Source organism: Neoarius graeffei, chromosome 3 (genome assembly GCF_027579695.1).
Source record: "Neoarius graeffei isolate fNeoGra1 chromosome 3, fNeoGra1.pri, whole genome shotgun sequence".
Lineage (NCBI taxonomy): Eukaryota > Metazoa > Chordata > Actinopteri > Siluriformes > Ariidae > Neoarius > Neoarius graeffei.
Genome location: NC_083571.1, coordinates 27,443,657 through 27,461,593, shown reverse-complemented (window position 1 = coordinate 27,461,593; position 17,937 = coordinate 27,443,657). Strand labels below are relative to the sequence as shown.

The 17,937-nt window shown below is 46.0% G+C and overlaps 1 pseudogene; it reads left to right on the top strand.

Moving 5' to 3' along the window:
- Positions 1 to 17,937, top strand: part of LOC132883234 (uncharacterized) — a 114,186-nt pseudogene that overhangs the window by 93,317 nt on the left and 2,932 nt on the right.

Below are 17,937 nucleotides of genomic sequence, written 5' to 3'. Positions count from 1 at the left end.
TCCCCAGAGAACTCATTTTGGCCTGTTCCACCAACCAGGTAGGTCTTCTTGATCATATGACCGTGACCAACCAGAGAGGGTGAAGTCTATCAGCTTCCTTTGAGACACGTGAAGTCCGCCCACTGCATATCTTGCTATTGCAAAACTGACTACAGTGGTGCTTGAAAGTTTGTGAACCCTTTAGAATTTTCTATATTTCTGCATAAATATGACCTAAAACATCATCAGATTTTCACACAAGTCCTAAAAGTAGATAAAGAGAACCCAGTTAAACAAATGAGACAAAAATATTATACTTGGTCATTTATTTATTGAGGAAAATGATCCAATATTACATATCTGTGAGTGGCAAAAGTATGTGAACCTTTGCTTTCAGTATCTGGTGTGACCCCCTTGTGCAGCAGTAACTGCAACTAAACATTTCCGGTAACTGTTGATCAGTCCTGCACACTGGCTTGGAGGAATTTTAGCCCATTCCTCCGGACAGAACAACTTCAACTCTGGGATGTTGGTGGGTTTCCTCACATGAACTGCTCGCTTCAGGTCCTTCCACAACATTTCGATTGGATTAAGGTCAGGACTTTGACTTGGCCATTCCAAAACATTTAACTTTATTCTTCTTTAACCATTCTTTGGTAGAACAACTTGTGTGCTTAGGGTCGTTGTCTTGCTGCATGACCCACCTTCTCTTGAGATTCAGTTCATGGACAGATGTCCTGACATTTTCCTTTAGAATTCACTGGTATAATTCAGAATTCATTGTTCCATCAATGATGGCAAGCTGTCCTGGCCCAGATGCATCAAAACAGGCCCAAACCATGATAGTACTACCACCATGTTTCACAGATGGGATAAGGTTCTTATGCTGGAATGCAGTGTTTTCCTTTCTCCAAACATAACGCTTCTCATTTAAACCAAAAAGTTCTATTTTGGTCTCATCCATCCACAAAACATTTTTCCAATAGCTTTCTGGCTTGTCCACATGATCTTTAGCAAACTGCAGACGAGCAGCAATGTTCTTTTTGGAGAGCAGTGGCTTTCTCCTTGCAGCCCTACCATGCACACCATTGTTGTTCAGTGTTCTCCTGATGGTGGACTCATGAACAGTAACATTAGCGGATGTGAGAGAGGCCTTCAGTTGCTTAGAAGTTACTCTGGGGTCCTTTGTGACTTCACCAACTATTACACGCCTTGCTCTTGGAGTGATTTCTGTTGGTTGACCACTCCTGGGGAGGGTAACAATGGTCTTGAATTTCCTCTACTTGTACACAATCTGTCTGACTGTGGATTGGTGGAGTCCAAACTCTTTAGAGATGGTTTTGTAACCTTTTCCAGCCTGATGAGCATCAACAACGCTTTTTCTGAGGTCCTCAGAAATCTCCTTTGTTCATGCCATGATACACTTCCACAAACATGTGTTGTGAAGGTCAGACTTTGATAGATCCCTGTTCTTTAAATAAAACAGGGTGCCCACTCACACCTGATTGTCATCCCATTGATTGAAAACACCTGACTCTAATTTCACCTTCAAGTTAACTGCTAATCCTAGAGGTTCACATACTTTTGCCACTCACAGATATGTAATATTGGATCACTTTCCTCAATAAATAAATGACCAAGTATAATATTGTTGTCTCGTTTGTTTAACTGGGTTCTCTTTATCTACTTTTAGGACTTGTGTGAAAATCTGATGATGTTTTAGGTCATATTTATGCAGAAATATAGAAAATTCTAAAAGGTTCACAAACTTTCAAGCACCACTGTATATACAACCCCGATTCCAAAAAAGTTAGGACAAAGTACAAATTGTAAATAAAAACGGAATGCAATAATTTACAAATCTCAAAAACTGACATTGTATTCACAATAGAACATAGACAACATATCAAATGTCGAAAGTGAGACATTTTGAAAGTTTTGCCAAATATTGGCTCATTTGAAACTTCATGACAGCAACACATCTCAAAAAAGTTGGGACAGGGGCAATAAGAGGCTGGAAAAGTTAAAGGTACAAAAAAGGAACAGCTGGAGGACCAAATTGCAACTCATTAGGTCAATTGGCAATAGGTCATTAACATGACTGGGTATAAAAAGAGCATCTTGGAGTGGCAGCTGCTCTCAGAAGTAAAGATGGGAAGAGGATCACCAATCCCCCTAATTCTGTGCCCACAAATAGTGGAGCAATATCAGAAAGGAGTTCGACAGTGTAAAATTGCAAAGAGTTTGAACATATCATCATCTACAGTGCATAATATCATCCAAAGATTCAGAGAATCTGGAAGAATCTGTGCGTAAGGGTCAAGGCCGGAAAACCATACTGGGTGCCCGTGATCTTCGGGCCCTTAGACGGCACTGCATCACATACAGGCATGCTTCTGTATTGGAAATCACAAAATGGGCTCAGGAATATTTCCAGAGAACATTATCTGTGAACACAATTCACCGTGCCGTCCGCCGTTGCCAGCTAAAACTCCGTAGTTCAAAGAAGAAGCCGTATCTAAACATGATTCAGAAGCACAGACTAGGGGTCGACCAATAATCAGCCTGGCCGATATATCGGGCCGATATTCTGCATTTTTAGGGTTATCGGTATCGGCCATAATTTCCACCGATATGCCGATAACATGCCTTTTTGCAGCCATTTCGTTCCTAACGCGACTGTCACTGGACGTCCTTTCCTGCACTCGCCTCTCTGAGTTCAAGAACACAGTCCTGCCCACCACAACATCTGATTTGTTTGGCACAAGCGATATAGCCAATCAACATGCGTAGCTAACCGCTGTGAACTGTTTCAAGCCGCCCCCTCACTCCGACTTCTGTTCTCTGAACAGACTCTTAAAGGAGCAGCCGCTCCTTTTAACATGCAGAGTAACTGTGCTTCCTTCACTACAATATAATCCTCCTAAATTGGGAATATTAGGCTTGGGCATTAAAAGCATTAGAATGTAGATGGTTACTTGTTAAGTTGTTACATAATAGGGAGTGATAGGCTACTTTATGTTTGATTTTACTTTTTAAAAAATGCTGCAGGCAGCTCCCTACACTTGATTTGTTATTTAAAAACTACTTGAAGTTGGTAAGTCTTACTTAGTTCTTAGTGTAAAAGAATCCGGAGTGTATTTTCATTTATTTTCCACTGAAAATGGTGAGCTGTAATATAGTAGAGAGTGATTTTTTTTATTGGTGAATATTTATTTTATTATTTTATTTCTCATTTTATTCTAACTAATGTTTGACTTTATTGTACAAATGCTGCTGGCATCTCCCTGCACAAAAATTCATGTTCAATTTTACAATTAAACATACATTTCATGGATATGAAGGTCTGTGTCAGTGTGTGCCATGTTTAATTTCATGTGAATTATAATGTTTACATTTATCGGTTGCACATATCGGTTATCGGCATCCCAATTCCATAATAATCGGTATCGGTATCGGCCCTGAAAAAAACATATTGGTCGATCCCTAGCACAGACGTTTTCTCTGGGCCAAGGCTCATTTAAAATGGACTGTGGCAAAGTGGAAAACTGTTCTGTGGTCAGACGAATCAAAATTTGAAGTTCTTTATGGAAATCAGGGACGCCATGTCATTCGGACTAAAGAGGAGAAGGACGACCCAAGTTGTCATCAGCACTCAGTTCAGAAGCTCTGATGGTATGGGGTTGCATTAGTGCGTGTGGCATGGGCAGCTTACACATCTGGAAAGACACCATCAATGCTGAAAGGTATATCCAGGTTCTAGAGCAACATATGCTCCCATCCAGACGATGTCTCTTTCAGGGAAGACCTTGCATTTTCCAACATGACAATGCCAAACCACATACTGCATCAATTACAGCATCATGGCTGCGTAGAAGAAGGGTCCGGGTACTGAACTGGCCAGACTGCAGTCCAGATCTTTCACCCATAGAAAACGTTTGGCGCATCATAAAACAGAAGATACGACAAAAAAGACCTAAGACAGTTGAGCAACTAGAATCCTACATTAGACAAGAATGGGTTAACATTCCTATCCCTAAACTTGAGCAACTTGTCTCCTCAGTTCCCAGACGTTTACAGACTGTTGTAAAGAGAAAAGGAGATGTCTCACAGTGGTAAACATGGCCTTGTCCCAACTTTTTTTGAAATATTGTTGTCATGAAATTTAAAATCACCTAATTTTTCTCTTTAAATGATACATTTTCTCAGTTTAAACATTTGATATGTCATCTATGTTCTGTTCTGAATAAAATATGGAATTTTGAAACTTCCACATCATTGCATTCTGTTTTTATTTACAAATTGTACTTTGTCCCAACTTTTTTGGAATCGGGGTTGTAGTAAACCACAAGATATTGTTGTAGTTTTATTCATCATGCCCAGTTTAACCAGAAGTAGCGTAAAATGCATGCCCTGTGGATCCCGAGTGGCACAGCAGAAAAGTGTTGTCCCAGTCATCCTCCCCATCATCCAGATATTGCCACTTTCAAATCCTGATGACGCCACAATCATCTGTGGTTGGGAGCTCAAGAGAGCAAAATTGTCTGGGCTCTCTGGGAGGGAGAGATGGCATGCTCTCTCTTGTCTGCCCTGTCAGTTACACTGGCCAGTCATGGGTGTGTGAGAGCACATTTAATAGGAAGTAAGTGGATTGGGCTTTCGTCCGAGTGTGCTTTGCAGCCCCCTGACATTGTATGAGTAAAACGTGGTCAACTGGTGTTTCTTCTCTTGGAGGAAGCACATGATAGCCCTCCCTGGTTGGTAGCTGTTATGTGATACTGGAGAGGAGTCTGATGGGTGGGAATTGGCCATGGCTAAATTGGGGAGAAATCGGGGGGAATGCCCTGTCACAGCAAACACATAATATAGGATAATGTCAGACCTCCCCATATTACAGAAACACGGGGGGGGGGGGCGGCGTCATTATAATACCTTCAGTGCAGTATAACCAGCTGGCTGGAAAGAAGTTAGTTGAAAACACACATGCAGTGTGTCTGAACCAAGCGAAGTTGTTAATTGGATAATGCAGATGTCAGTCAAACCCATCAACCATTATAAAAATCAATTGCAACACATTTGCTTTATTTCAGGAGCATATGTGATGGTTATATTATCAAGCAATTTAACAAGCAATAACAATTTTAGTATTTTTATGGAATTCAATAATTCCACAAGAGTCATACCATGGAGAACTTATCTTTTTAATTATGTTAAATTTTTGCTCCTTAAAGTGCATATCACGGGTAAATTCAGGAGCAAAATCAATGTAATTCTCCTATTTTATATTAAACTTTGGTCAAATATCTATCACATTCTGCATTCTCTGAAATTTTTTTACCTTGCGCAATACCAGAAAAATTCAGTTGAAATCAAGCCATTTGAGGCGAATTGGTCCGCCTCTGGAAAAACTTGGCATTTGAATTTCCCGGCAAACACTGATTTTCGTGATGTCGCGTGCGGAACGCCTCCCTCTGAATCCTACGTCAGCGCTGGTTTGTTTATGAGAAAACGACCTGGTGGTTTTCTGCAAATTTCTTCATTATCACGTAATTATTAAAATGGTTAACAGATGTATCGTAGGAGGGTGTAGCAACACCAATCATGATGGGATTAGTACTCATCATTTCCCAAAAGACTGGACAAAGAGAGAAATGGGAGCGCTTGGTCTACACAGGCTGTGCACTGAAACCGTGCAAGCTCTCGCAGCCTGCTGACACTTCCACAGGTGACGTCACGAATCTGGCTCCAGACTCCCTTGGGATTTTTCCAGACGCGTTTTATTTTATTTTTTTCTGCTGTCGACAGATGGTCTTGTGCAAAATTACCCTTCTGGATGAGTGTGTAAAGGGACATACTTTTCATATATAAAAAATAAATAAATAAATTGGTCCAGGATATGCACTTTAAACTCTTGCGACTGAAGAACTTCAACATGTTAAGGAACAAATAGTGTCTGATGAATTAACGAACAATTAAACACATGGAGGTTTGGTTGCTTTATTACTACAAATCACACCGTGGCATTCTTCAAATACTGCAGTAAGGAAATTCCTACTGCTGCAGACCTACTTGAATGCCATCTGAACCGATGCAGTGTGTCCCTTTTTTTTTTTTTATACGCCTACATTTAAATTAAATGAATATTGTTACATGTCTTAATTTATGGATGTTGGCTTGCTTTCATCAATTACATTAATATGAATCAACTGGGCTTCACAAAATCCCACAAAACTTAATTTCATGAAATTAGTGTATAATTGAAATTAATAAGTGTTTTAAACTTGACAACCTAATCCATATAAAAAATCCAGATAGAAAATACATATTTGCTTGTGTAAATGCTACTAGAAACTATTTGCAAATAAATCTATCCATATCCAGTTTGATAAATAAGGCCCATTTTTGGATCTTTTAGAACCTTGAATGTGAGGGCTGAGTTTCCTTCTCAATCCTGGATGAGATCTTGATTAAGTTTCAGTAAAAGCACTCCTTACATTGGGTTAGTGTTGTTATATTTTATAATCTTGTTGCATTTCATGTTCGATTTGTTATTTTTGTCTTTTCATTTCTCCAGAAGTAAAGAACGCTCTGCTGCAAGTCTTTTCATGCTCCACATACCCTCGTTCCGAGGCATCTCCAATTTACCTCGACAAGCATATCCAGAGATGCCACTATGAGGAGTACATGAGACTTCGAGAATCAGGAGAGATTAAATATAAGCTTCAGATCCCCTCCAAATGCTCCAGTCGTCAACCAACATCAACTGATATTATCCATTCTGATACTTCCCATAATGATATACAGAAGGAAATTCACCACTGCTCAGATTGTGGAAAGAGTTTTAGTTATCAGAATGCACTCAAGACACACCAGCGCATTCACACAGGGGAAAAGTCGTATCACTGCTCACAGTGTGGGAAGAGTTTTACTCGTCAGAGTGATCTCCAACGACACCAGCGCATTCACACAGGAGAGAAGCTGCTTCACTGCTCACAGTGTGGGAAGAGTTTTACTGAACGGATTCATCTCCAACAACACCAGCGCATTCACACAGGAGAGAAGCCGTATCACTGCTCACAGTGTGGGAAGAGTTTTACTCAGCAGAGTGATCTCCAACGACACCAGCGCATTCACACAGGAGAGAAGCCGTATCACTGCTCACAGTGTGGGAAGAGTTTTACTGAACGGAGTCATCTCCAACAACACCAGCGCATTCACACAGGAGAGAAGCCGTATCACTGCTCACAGTGTGGGAAGAGTTTTACTCAGCAGAGTGCTCTCCAAACACACCAGCGCATTCACACAGGAGAGAAGCCGTATCACTGCTCACAGTGTGGGAAGAGTTTTACTCAGCAGAGTGCTCTCCAAACACACCAGCGCATTCACACAGGGGAGAAGCCGTATCACTGCTCACAGTGTGGGAAGAGTTTTAATCAGCAGAGTGCTCTCCAAACACACCAGCGCATTCACACAGGGGAGAAGCCGTATCACTGCTCACAGTGTGGGAAGAGTTTTACTAGTCAGAGTCATTTCCGACTACACCAGCGCATTCACACAGGGGAGAAGCCGTATGACTGCTCACAGTGTGGGAAGAGTTTTACTAGTCAGAGTTATCTCCGACTACACCAGCGTATTCACACAGGAGAGAAGCCGTATCACTGCTCACAGTGTGGGAAGAGTTTTACTAGTCAGAGTTATCTCCGACTACACCAGCGCATTCACACAGGAGAGAAGTCGTATCACTGCTCACAGTGTGGGAAGAGTTTTACTCATCAGAGTGCTCTCCAAACACACCAGCGCATTCACACAGGAGAGAAGCCGCATCACTGCTCACAGTGTGGGAAGAGTTTTACTAGTCAGAGTCCTCTTCGACTACACCAGCGCATTCACACAGGAGAGAAGCCGTATCACTGCTCACAGTGTGGGAAGAGTTTTACTCAGCAGAGTGATCTCCAACGACACCAGCGCATTCACACAGGAGAGAAGCCGTATCACTGCTCACAGTGTGGAAAGAGTTTTACTGAAAGAAGTCATCTCCAACAACACCAGTGCATTCACAGAGGAGAGAAGCCGTTTCACTGCTTACAGTGTGGGAAGAGTTTTACTCAGCAGAGTGATCTCCAACGACACCAGCGCATTCACACAGGAGAGAAGCCGTATCACTGCTCACAGTGTGGGAAGAGTTTTACTGAAAGGAGTCATCTCCAACAACACCAGCGCATTCACACAGGAGAGAAGCCGTATCACTGCTCACAGTGTGGGAAGAGTTTTACTCAGCAGAGTGCTCTCCAAACACACCAGCGCATTCACACAGGAGAGAAGCCGTATCACTGCTCACAGTGTGGGAAGAGTTTTACTCAGCAGAGTCATCTCCGTCTACACCAGCGCATTCATACAGGAGAGAAGCCATATCACTGCTCACAGTGTGGGAAGAGTTTTAATCAGCAGAGTACTCTCCAAACACACCAGCGCATTCACACAGGGCAGAAGCCATATCACTGCTCACAGTGTGGGAAGAGTTTTACTAGTCAGAGTCATCTCCGACTACACCAGCGCATTCACACAGGAGAGAAGCCGTATCACTGCTCACAGTGTGGGAAGAGTTTTACTAGTCAGAGTTATCTCCGACTACACCAGCGCATTCACACAGGAGAGAAGCCGTATCACTGCTCACAGTGTGGGAAGAGTTTTACTCATCAGAGTGCTCTCCAAACACACCAGCACATTCACACAGGAGAGAAGCCGCATCACTGCTCACAGTGTGGGAAGAGTTTTACTAGTCAGAGTCATCTCCGACTACACCAGCGCATTCACACAGGAGAGAAGCCGTATCACTGCTCACAGTGTGGGAAGAGTTTTACTCAGCAGAGTGATCTCCAAGGACACCAGTGCATTCACAGAGGAGAGAAGCCGTTTCACTGCTCACAGTGTGGGAAGAGTTTTACTCAGCAGAGTGATCTCCAACAACACCTGCGCATTCACACAGGAGAGAAGCCGTATCACTGCTCACAGTGTGGGAAGAGTTTTACTCAGCAGAGTGATCTCCAAAGACACCAGCGCATTCACACAGGAGAGAAGCCGTATCACTGCTCACAGTGTGGGAAGAGTTTTACTGAACGGAGTCATCTCCAACAACACCAGCGCATTCACACAGGAGAGAAGCCGTATCACTGTTCACAGTGTGGGAAGAGTTTTACTCAGCAGAGTGCTCTCCAAACACACCAGCGCATTCACACAGGAGAGAAGCCGTATCACTGTTCACAGTGTGGGAAGAGTTTTACTCAGCAGAGTCATCTCCGACTACACCAGCGCATTCACACAGGAGAGAAGCCGTATCACTGCTCACAGTGTGGGAAGAGTTTTACTAGTCAGAATTATCTCCGACTACACCAGCGCATTCACACAGGAGAGAAGCCGTATCACTGCTCACAGTGTGGGAAGGGTTTTACTAGTCAGAGTCATCTCCGATTACACCAGCGCATTCACACAGGAGAGAAGCCGTATCACTGCTCACAGTGTGGGAAGAGTTTTACTAGTCAGAGTCATCTCCGACTACACCAGCGCATTCACACAGGAGAGAAGCCGTTTCACTGCTCACAGTGTGGGAAAAGTTTTACTAGTCAGAGTTATCTCCGACTACACCAGCGCATTCACACAGGAGAGAAGCCGTATCACTGCTCACAGTGCGGGAAGAGTTTTAATCAGCAGAGTGATCTCCAAACACACCAGCGCATTCACACAGGAGAGAAGCCGTTTCACTGCTCACAGTGTGGGAAGAGTTTTACTTGTCAGAGTCATCTCGGACTACACCAGCGCATTCACACAGGAGAGAAGCCGTATCACTGCTCACAGTGTGGGAAGAGTTTTACTAGTCAGAGTCCTCTCCGACTACACCAGCGCATTCACACTGGAGAGAAGCCACATCACTGCTCACAGTGTGGGAAGAGTTTTACTCAGCAGAGTAATCTCCAACAACACCAGAGCATTCACACAGGAGAGAAGCCGCATCACTGCTCACAGTGTGGAAAGAGTTTTACTAGTCAGAGTCATCTCCGACTACACCAGCGCATTCACACTGGAGAGAAGCCGTATCACTGCTCACAGTGTGGGAAGAGTTTTACTAGTCAGAGTGATCTCCAACGACACCAGCGCATTCACACAGGAGAGAAGCCGTATCACTGCTCACAGTGTGGGAAGAGTTTTACTCAGCAGAGTGCTCTCCAACAACACCAGAGCATTCACACAGGAGAGAAGCCGCATCACTGCTCACAGTGTGGAAAGAGTTTTACTAGTCAGAGTCATCTCCGACTACACCAGCGCATTCACACTGGAGAGAAGCCGTATCACTGCTCACAGTGTGGGAAGAGTTTTACTGAACGGAGTCATCTCCAACAACACCAGCGCATTCACACAGGAGAGAAGCCGTATCACTGCTCACAGTGTGGGAAGAGTTTTACTCAGCAGAGTGCTCTCCAACAACACCAGCGCATTCACACAGGAGAGAAGCCCTATCACTGCTCACAGTGTGGGAAGAGTTTTAATCAGCAGAGTGATCTCCAAACACACCAGCGCATTCACACAGGAGAGAAGCTGTTTCACTGCTCACAGTGTGGGAAGAGTTTTACTCAGCAGAGTCAGCTCCGACTACACCAGCGCATTCACACAGGAGAGAAGCCGTTTCACTGCTCACAGTGTGGGAAGAGTTTTACTAGTCAGAGTCATCTCCGACTACACCAGCGCATTCACACTGGAGAGAAGCCGCATCACTGCTCACAGTGTGGGAAGAGTTTTACTCAGCAGAGTAATCTCCAACGACACCAGCGCATCCACACAGGAGAGAAGCCGTTTCACTGCTCACAGTGTGGGAAGAGTTTTACTCAGCAGAGTGATCTCCAACGACACCAGCGCATCCACACAGGAGAGAAGCCGTATCACTGCTCACAGTGTGGGAAGAGTTTTACTCAGCAGAGTGCTCTCCAACAACACCAGCGCATTCACACAGGATAGAAGCCGCATCACTGCTCACAGTGTGGAAAGAGTTTTACTAGTCAGAGTCATCTCCGACTACACCAGCGCATTCACACAGGAGAGAAGCCGTATCACTGCTCACAGTGTGGGAAGAGTTTTACTAGTCAGAGTCATCTCCAACGACACCAGCGCATTCACACAGGAGAGAAGCCGCATCACTGCTCACAGTGTGGAAAGAGTTTTACTGAACGGAGTAATCTCCAACAACACCAGCGCATTCACACAGGAGAGAAGCCGCATCACTGCTCACAGTGTGGAAAGAGTTTTACTAGTCAGAGTCATCTCCGACTACACCAGCGCATTCACACAGGAGAGAAGCCGTATCACTGCTCACAGTGTGGGAAGAGTTTTACTAGTCAGAGTAATCTCCAACGACACCAGCGCATTCACACAGGAGAGAAGCCGTTTCACAGCTCCCAGTGTGGGAAGAGTTTTAATCAGCAGAGTGATCTCCAAACACACCTGCGCATTCAAACAGGAGAGAAGCCGTTTCACTGCTCACAGTGTGGGAAGAGTTTTACTCAGCAGAGTAATCTCCAACGACACCAGCGCATTCACACAGGAGAGAAGCTGTTTCACTGCTCACAGTGTGGGAAGAGTTTTACTAGTCAGAGTCTTCTCCGACTACACCAGCGCATTCACAGAGGAGAGAAGCCGTTTCACTGCTCACAGTGTGGGAAGAGTTTTACTAGTCAGAGTCATCTCCGACTACACCAGCGCATTCACAGAGGAGAGAAGCCGTATTACTGCTCACAGTGTGGGAAGAGTTTTACTCGTCAGAGTGCTCTCCAACAACACCAGCGCATTCACACAGGAGAGAAGCCGCATCACTGCTCACAGTGTGGAAAGAGTTTTACTAATCAGAGTCATCTCCGACTACACCAGCGCATTCACACTGGAGAGAATCCGTTTCACTGCTCACAGTGTGGGAAGAGTTTTAATCAGCAGAGTGATCTCCAAACACACCAGCGCATTCACACAGGAGAGAAGTCTTGTCACAGCTCACAGTGTGGGAAGAGTTTTACGCAGCAGAGTGCTCTCCAAACACACCAGCGCATTCGCAAAGGAGAGAAGCCGTATCACTGCTCACAGTGTGGGAAGAGTTTTAATCAGCAGAGTGATCTCCAAACACACCAGCGCATTCACACAGGAGAGAAGCCGTATCACTGCTCACAGTGTGGGAAGAGTTTTACTCATCAGAGTGCTCTCCAAACACACCAGCGCATTCGCAAAGGAGAGAAGCCGTATCACTGCTCACAGTGTGGGAAGAGTTTTACTCATCAGAGTGCTCTCCAAACACACCAGCGCATTCACACAGGAGAGAAGCTGTATCACTGCTCACGTTGTGGGAAGAGTTTTACTCAGCAGAGTCATCTCCGACTACACCAGCGCATTCACACAGGAGAGAAGCCGTTTCACTGCTCACAGTGTGGGAAGAGTTTTACTACTCAGAGTTATCTCCGACTACACCAGCGCATTCACGCAGGAGAGAAGCCGTATCACTGCTCACAGTGTGGGAAGAGTTTTACTCAGCAGAGTGCTCTCCAAACACACCAGCGCATTCACACAGGAGAGAAGCCGTTTCACTGCTCACAGTGTGGGAAGTTTTACTAGTCACAGTCATCTCCGACTACACCAGCGCATTCACACAGGAGAGAAGACGTACCACTGCTCACAGTGTGGGAACAGTTTTACTTAACGGAGTCATCTCCAACAACACCAGCGCATTCACACAGGAGAGAAGCCGTATCACTGCTCACAGTGTGGGAAGAGTTTTACTGAACGGAGTCATCTCCAACAACACCAGCGCATTCACACAGGAGAGACGCCGTATCACTGCTCACAGTGTGGGAAGAGTTTTACTAGTCAGGGTCATCTCCGACTACACCAGCGCATTCACACAGGAGAGAAGCCGTATCACTGCTCACAGTGTGGGAAGAGTTTTACTACTCGGAGTCATCTCCGACTACACCAGCGCATTCACACAGGAGAGAAGCCGCATCACTGCTCACAGTGTGGAAAGAGTTTTACTAATCAGAGTCATCTCCGACTACACCAGCGCATTCACACTGGAGAGAATCCGTTTCACTGCTCACAGTGTGGGAAGAGTTTTAATCAGCAGAGTAATCTCCAATGACACCAGCGCATGCACACAGGAGAGAAGTCGTGTCACAGCTCACAGTGTGGGAAGAGTTTTACGCAGCAGAGTGATCTCCAACGACACCAGCGCATTCACACAGGAGAGAAGCCGTATCACTGCTCACAGTGTAGGAAGAATTTTACTCAGCAGAGTGCTCTCCAACAACACCAGCGCATTCACACAGGAGAGAAGCCGCATCACTGCTCACAGTGTGGAAAGAGTTTTACTGAACGGAGTAATCTCCAACAATACCAGCGCATTCACACAGGAGAGAAGCCGCATCACCGCTTACAGTGTGGGAAGAGTTTTACTCAGCAGAGTAATTTCCAGTGACACCAGCGCATTCACACAGGCGAGAAGCCGTTTCACTGCTCAGAGTGTGGAAAGAGTTTTACTCGTCAGAGTGCTCTCAAACAACACCAGCGCATTCACACAGGAGAGAAGCCGTTTCACTGCTCACAGTGTGGGATAAGTTTTACTCATCAGAGTGATCTCCAAACACACCAGCGCATTCACACAGGAGAGAAGCCGTATCACTGCTCACAGTGTGGGAAGAGTTTTACTCATCAGAGTGCTCTCCAAACACACCAGCCCATTCGCAAAGGAGAGAAGCCGTATCACTGCTCACAGTGTGGGAAGAGTTTTACTCATCAGAGTGCTCTCCAAACACACCAGCGCATTCACACAGGAGAGAAGCTGTATCACTGCTCACGTTGTGGGAAGAGTTTTACTCAGCAGAGTCATCTCCGACTACACCAGCGCATTCACACAGGAGAGAAGCCGTTTCACTGCTCACAGTGTGGGAAGAGTTTTACTACTCAGAGTTATCTCCGACTACACCAGCGCATTCACGCAGGAGAGAAGCCGTATCACTGCTCACAGTGTGGGAAGAGTTTTACTCAGCAGAGTGCTCTCCAAACACACCAGCGCATTCACACAGGAGAGAAGCCGTTTCACTGCTCACAGTGTGGGAAGAGTTTTACTAGTCACAGTCATCTCCGACTACACCAGCGCATTCACACAGGAGAGAAGACGTACCACTGCTCACAGTGTGGGAACAGTTTTACTGAACGGAGTCATCTCCAACAACACCAGCGCATTCACACAGGAGAGAAGCCGTATCACTGCTCACAGTGTGGGAAGAGTTTTACTGAACGGAGTCATCTCCAACAACACCAGCGCATTCACACAGGAGAGACGCCGTATCACTGCTCACAGTGTGGGAAGAGTTTTACTAGTCAGGGTCATCTCCGACTACACCAGCGCATTCACACAGGAGAGAAGCCGTATCACTGCTCACAGTGTGGGAAGAGTTTTACTACTCGGAGTCATCTCCGACTACACCAGCGCATTCACACAGGAGAGAAGCCGTATCACTGCTCACAGTGTGGGAAGAGTTTTAATCAGCAGAGTGATCTCCAAACACACCAGCGCATTCACACAGGAGAGAAGCCGTTTCACTGCTCACAGTGTGGGAAGAGTTTTACTAGTCACAGTCATCTCCGAATACACCAGCGCATTCACACAGGAGAGAAGACGTACCACTGCTCACAGTGTGGGAAGAGTTTTACTGAACGGAGTCATCTCCAACAACACCAGCGCATTCACACAGGAGAGAAGCCGTATCACTGCTCACAGTGTGGGAAGAGTTTTAATAGTCAGAGTGATCTCCAAACACACCAGCGCATTCACACAGGAGAGAAGCTGTATCACTGCTCACGGTGTGGGAAGAGTTTTACTCAGCAGAGTCATCTCCGACTACACCAGCGCATTCACACAGGAGAGAAGCCGTTTCACTGCTCACAGTGTGGGAAGAGTTTTACTGAACGGAGTCATTTCCAACAACACCAGCGCATTCACACAGGAGAGAAGCCGTATCACTGCTCACAGTGTGGGAAGAGTTTTACTAGTCACAGTCATCTCTGACTACACCAGCGCATTCACACAGGAGAGAAGTTGTATCACTGCTCACAGTGTGGGAAGAGTTTTACTCAGCAGAGTGCTCTCCGACTACACCAGCGCATTCACACAAGAGAGAAGCCGTATCACTGCTCACAGTGTGGGAAGAGTTTTAATCAGCAGAGTGCTCTCCATACACACCAGCGCATTCACACAGGAGAGAAGCCGTTTCACTGCTCACAGTGTGGAAAGAGTTTTACTAGTCACAGTCATCTCTGACTACACCAGCGCATTCACACAGGAGAGAAGTTGTATCACTGCTCACAGTGTGGGAAGAGTTTTACTCAGCAGAGTGCTCTCCGACTACACCAGCGCATTCACACAAGAGAGAAGCCGTATCACTGCTCACAGTGTGGGAAGAGTTTTAATCAGCAGAGTGCTCTCCATACACACCAGCGCATTCACACAGGAGAGAAGCCGTTTCACTGCTCACAGTGTGGGAAGAGTTTTACTCAGCAGAGTGATCTCCAACGACACCAGCGCATTCACACAGGAGAGAAGCCGTATCACTGCTCAGAGTGTGGGAAGAGTTTTACTGAACGGAGTAATCTCCAACAACACCAGCGCATTCACACAGGAGAGAAGCTGTATCACTGCTCACAGTTTGGGAAGAGTTTTACTAGTCAGAGTAATCTCCGACTACACCAGCGCATTCACACAGGAGAGAAGCCGTATCACTGCTCGCAGGGTGGGAAGAGTTTTACTAGTCAGAGTCATCTCCGACTACACCAGCGCATTCACACAGGAGAGAAGCCGTATCACTGCTCACAGTGTGGGAAGAGTTTTACTAGTCAGAGTCATCTCCGACTACACCAGCGCATTCACACAGGAGAGAAGCCGTATCACTGCTCACAGTGTGGGAAGAGTTTTACTAGTCAGAGTTATCTCCGACTACACCAGCGCATTCACACAGGAGAGAAGCCGTATCACTGCTCACAGTGTGGGAAGAGTTTTACTAGTCAGAGTCATCTCCGACTACACCAGCGCATTCACACAGGAGAGAAGCCGTTTCACTGCTCACAGTGTGGGAAGAGTTTTACTAGTCAGAGTCATCTCCGACTACACCAGCGCATTCACACTGGAGAGAAGCCGTATCACTGCTCACAGTGTGGGAAGAGTTTTACTTGTCAGAGTGCTCTCCAACAACACCAGCACATTCACACAGGAGAGAAGCCGCATCACTGCTCACAGTGTGGAAAGAGTTTTACTAGTCAGAGTCATCTCCGTCTTCACCAGCGCATTCACACAGGAGAGAAGCCGTATCACTGCTCACAGTGTGGGAAGAGTTTTACTAGTCAGAGTCATCTCCGACTACACCAGCGCATTCACACAGGAGAGAAGCCGTATCACCGCTCACAGTGTGGGAAGAGTTTTACTGAACGGAGTCATCTCCAACAACACCAGCGCATTCACAGAGGAGAGAAGCCGTATCACTGCTCACAGTGTGGGAAGAGTTTTACTCAGCAGAGTCATCTCCGACTACACCAGCGCATTCACACAGGAGAGAAGCCGTATCACTGCTCACAGTGTGGGAAGAGTTTTACTCAGCAGAGTCATCTCCGACTACAGCAGCGCATTCACACTGGAGAGAAGCCGCATCACTGCTCACAGTGTGGGAAGAGTTTTACTCAGCAGAGTAATCTCCAACGACACCAGCGCATCCACACAGGAGAGAAGTCGTATCACTGCTCACAGTGTGGGAAGAGTTTTACGCAGCAGAGTGATCTCCAACGACACCAGCGCATTCACACAGGAGAGAAGCCGTATCACTGCTCACAGTGTGGGAAGAGTTTTACTCAGCAGAGTGATCTCCAACAACACCAGCGCATTCACACAGGAGAGAAGCCGCATCACTGCTCACAGTGTGGAAAGAGTTTTACTGAATGGAGTAATCTCCAACAACACCAGCGCATTCACACAGGAGAGAAGCCGTATCACTGCTCACAGTGTGGGATGAGTTTTACTAGTCAGAGTCATCTCCGACTACACCAGCGCATTCACACAGGAGAGAAGCCGTATCACCGCTCACAGTGTGGGAAGAGTTTTACTGAACGGAGTCATCTCCAACAACACCAGCGCATTCACACAGGAGAGAAACCGTATCACTGCTCACAGTGTGGGAAGAGTTTTACTAGTCAGAGTCATCTCAGACTACACCTGCGCATTCACACAGGAGAGAAGCCGTATCACTGCTCACAGTGTGGGTAGAGTTTTACAAGTCAGAGTCATCTCCGACTACACCAGCGCATTCACAATGGAGAGAAGACGTACCACTGCTCACAGTGTGGGAATAGTTTTACTGAACGGAGTCATCTCCAACAACACCAGCGCATTCACACAGGAGAGAAGCCGTATCACTGCTCACAGTGTGGGAAGAGTTTTAATCAGCAGAGTGCTCTCCAAACACACCAGCGCATTCACACAGGAGAGAAGCCGTATCACTGCTCACAGTGTGGGAAGAGTTTTACTAGTCAGAGTAATCTCCGACTACACCAGCGCATTCACACAGGAGAGAAGCCGTATCACTGCTCACAGTGTGGGAAGAGTTTTAATCAGCAGAGTGATCTCCAAACACACCAGCGCATTCACACAGGAGAGAAGCCTTTTCACTGCTCACAGTGTGGGAAGAGTTTTACTAGTCAGAGTCATCTCCGACTACACCAGCGCATTCACACAGGAGAGAAGACGTACCACTGCTCACAGTGTGGGAAGAGTTTTACTGAACAGAGTAATCTCCAACAACACCAGAGCATTCACACAGGAGAGAAGCCTCATCACTGCTCACAGTGTGGGAAGAGTTTTACTCAGCAGAGTAATCTCCAATGACACCA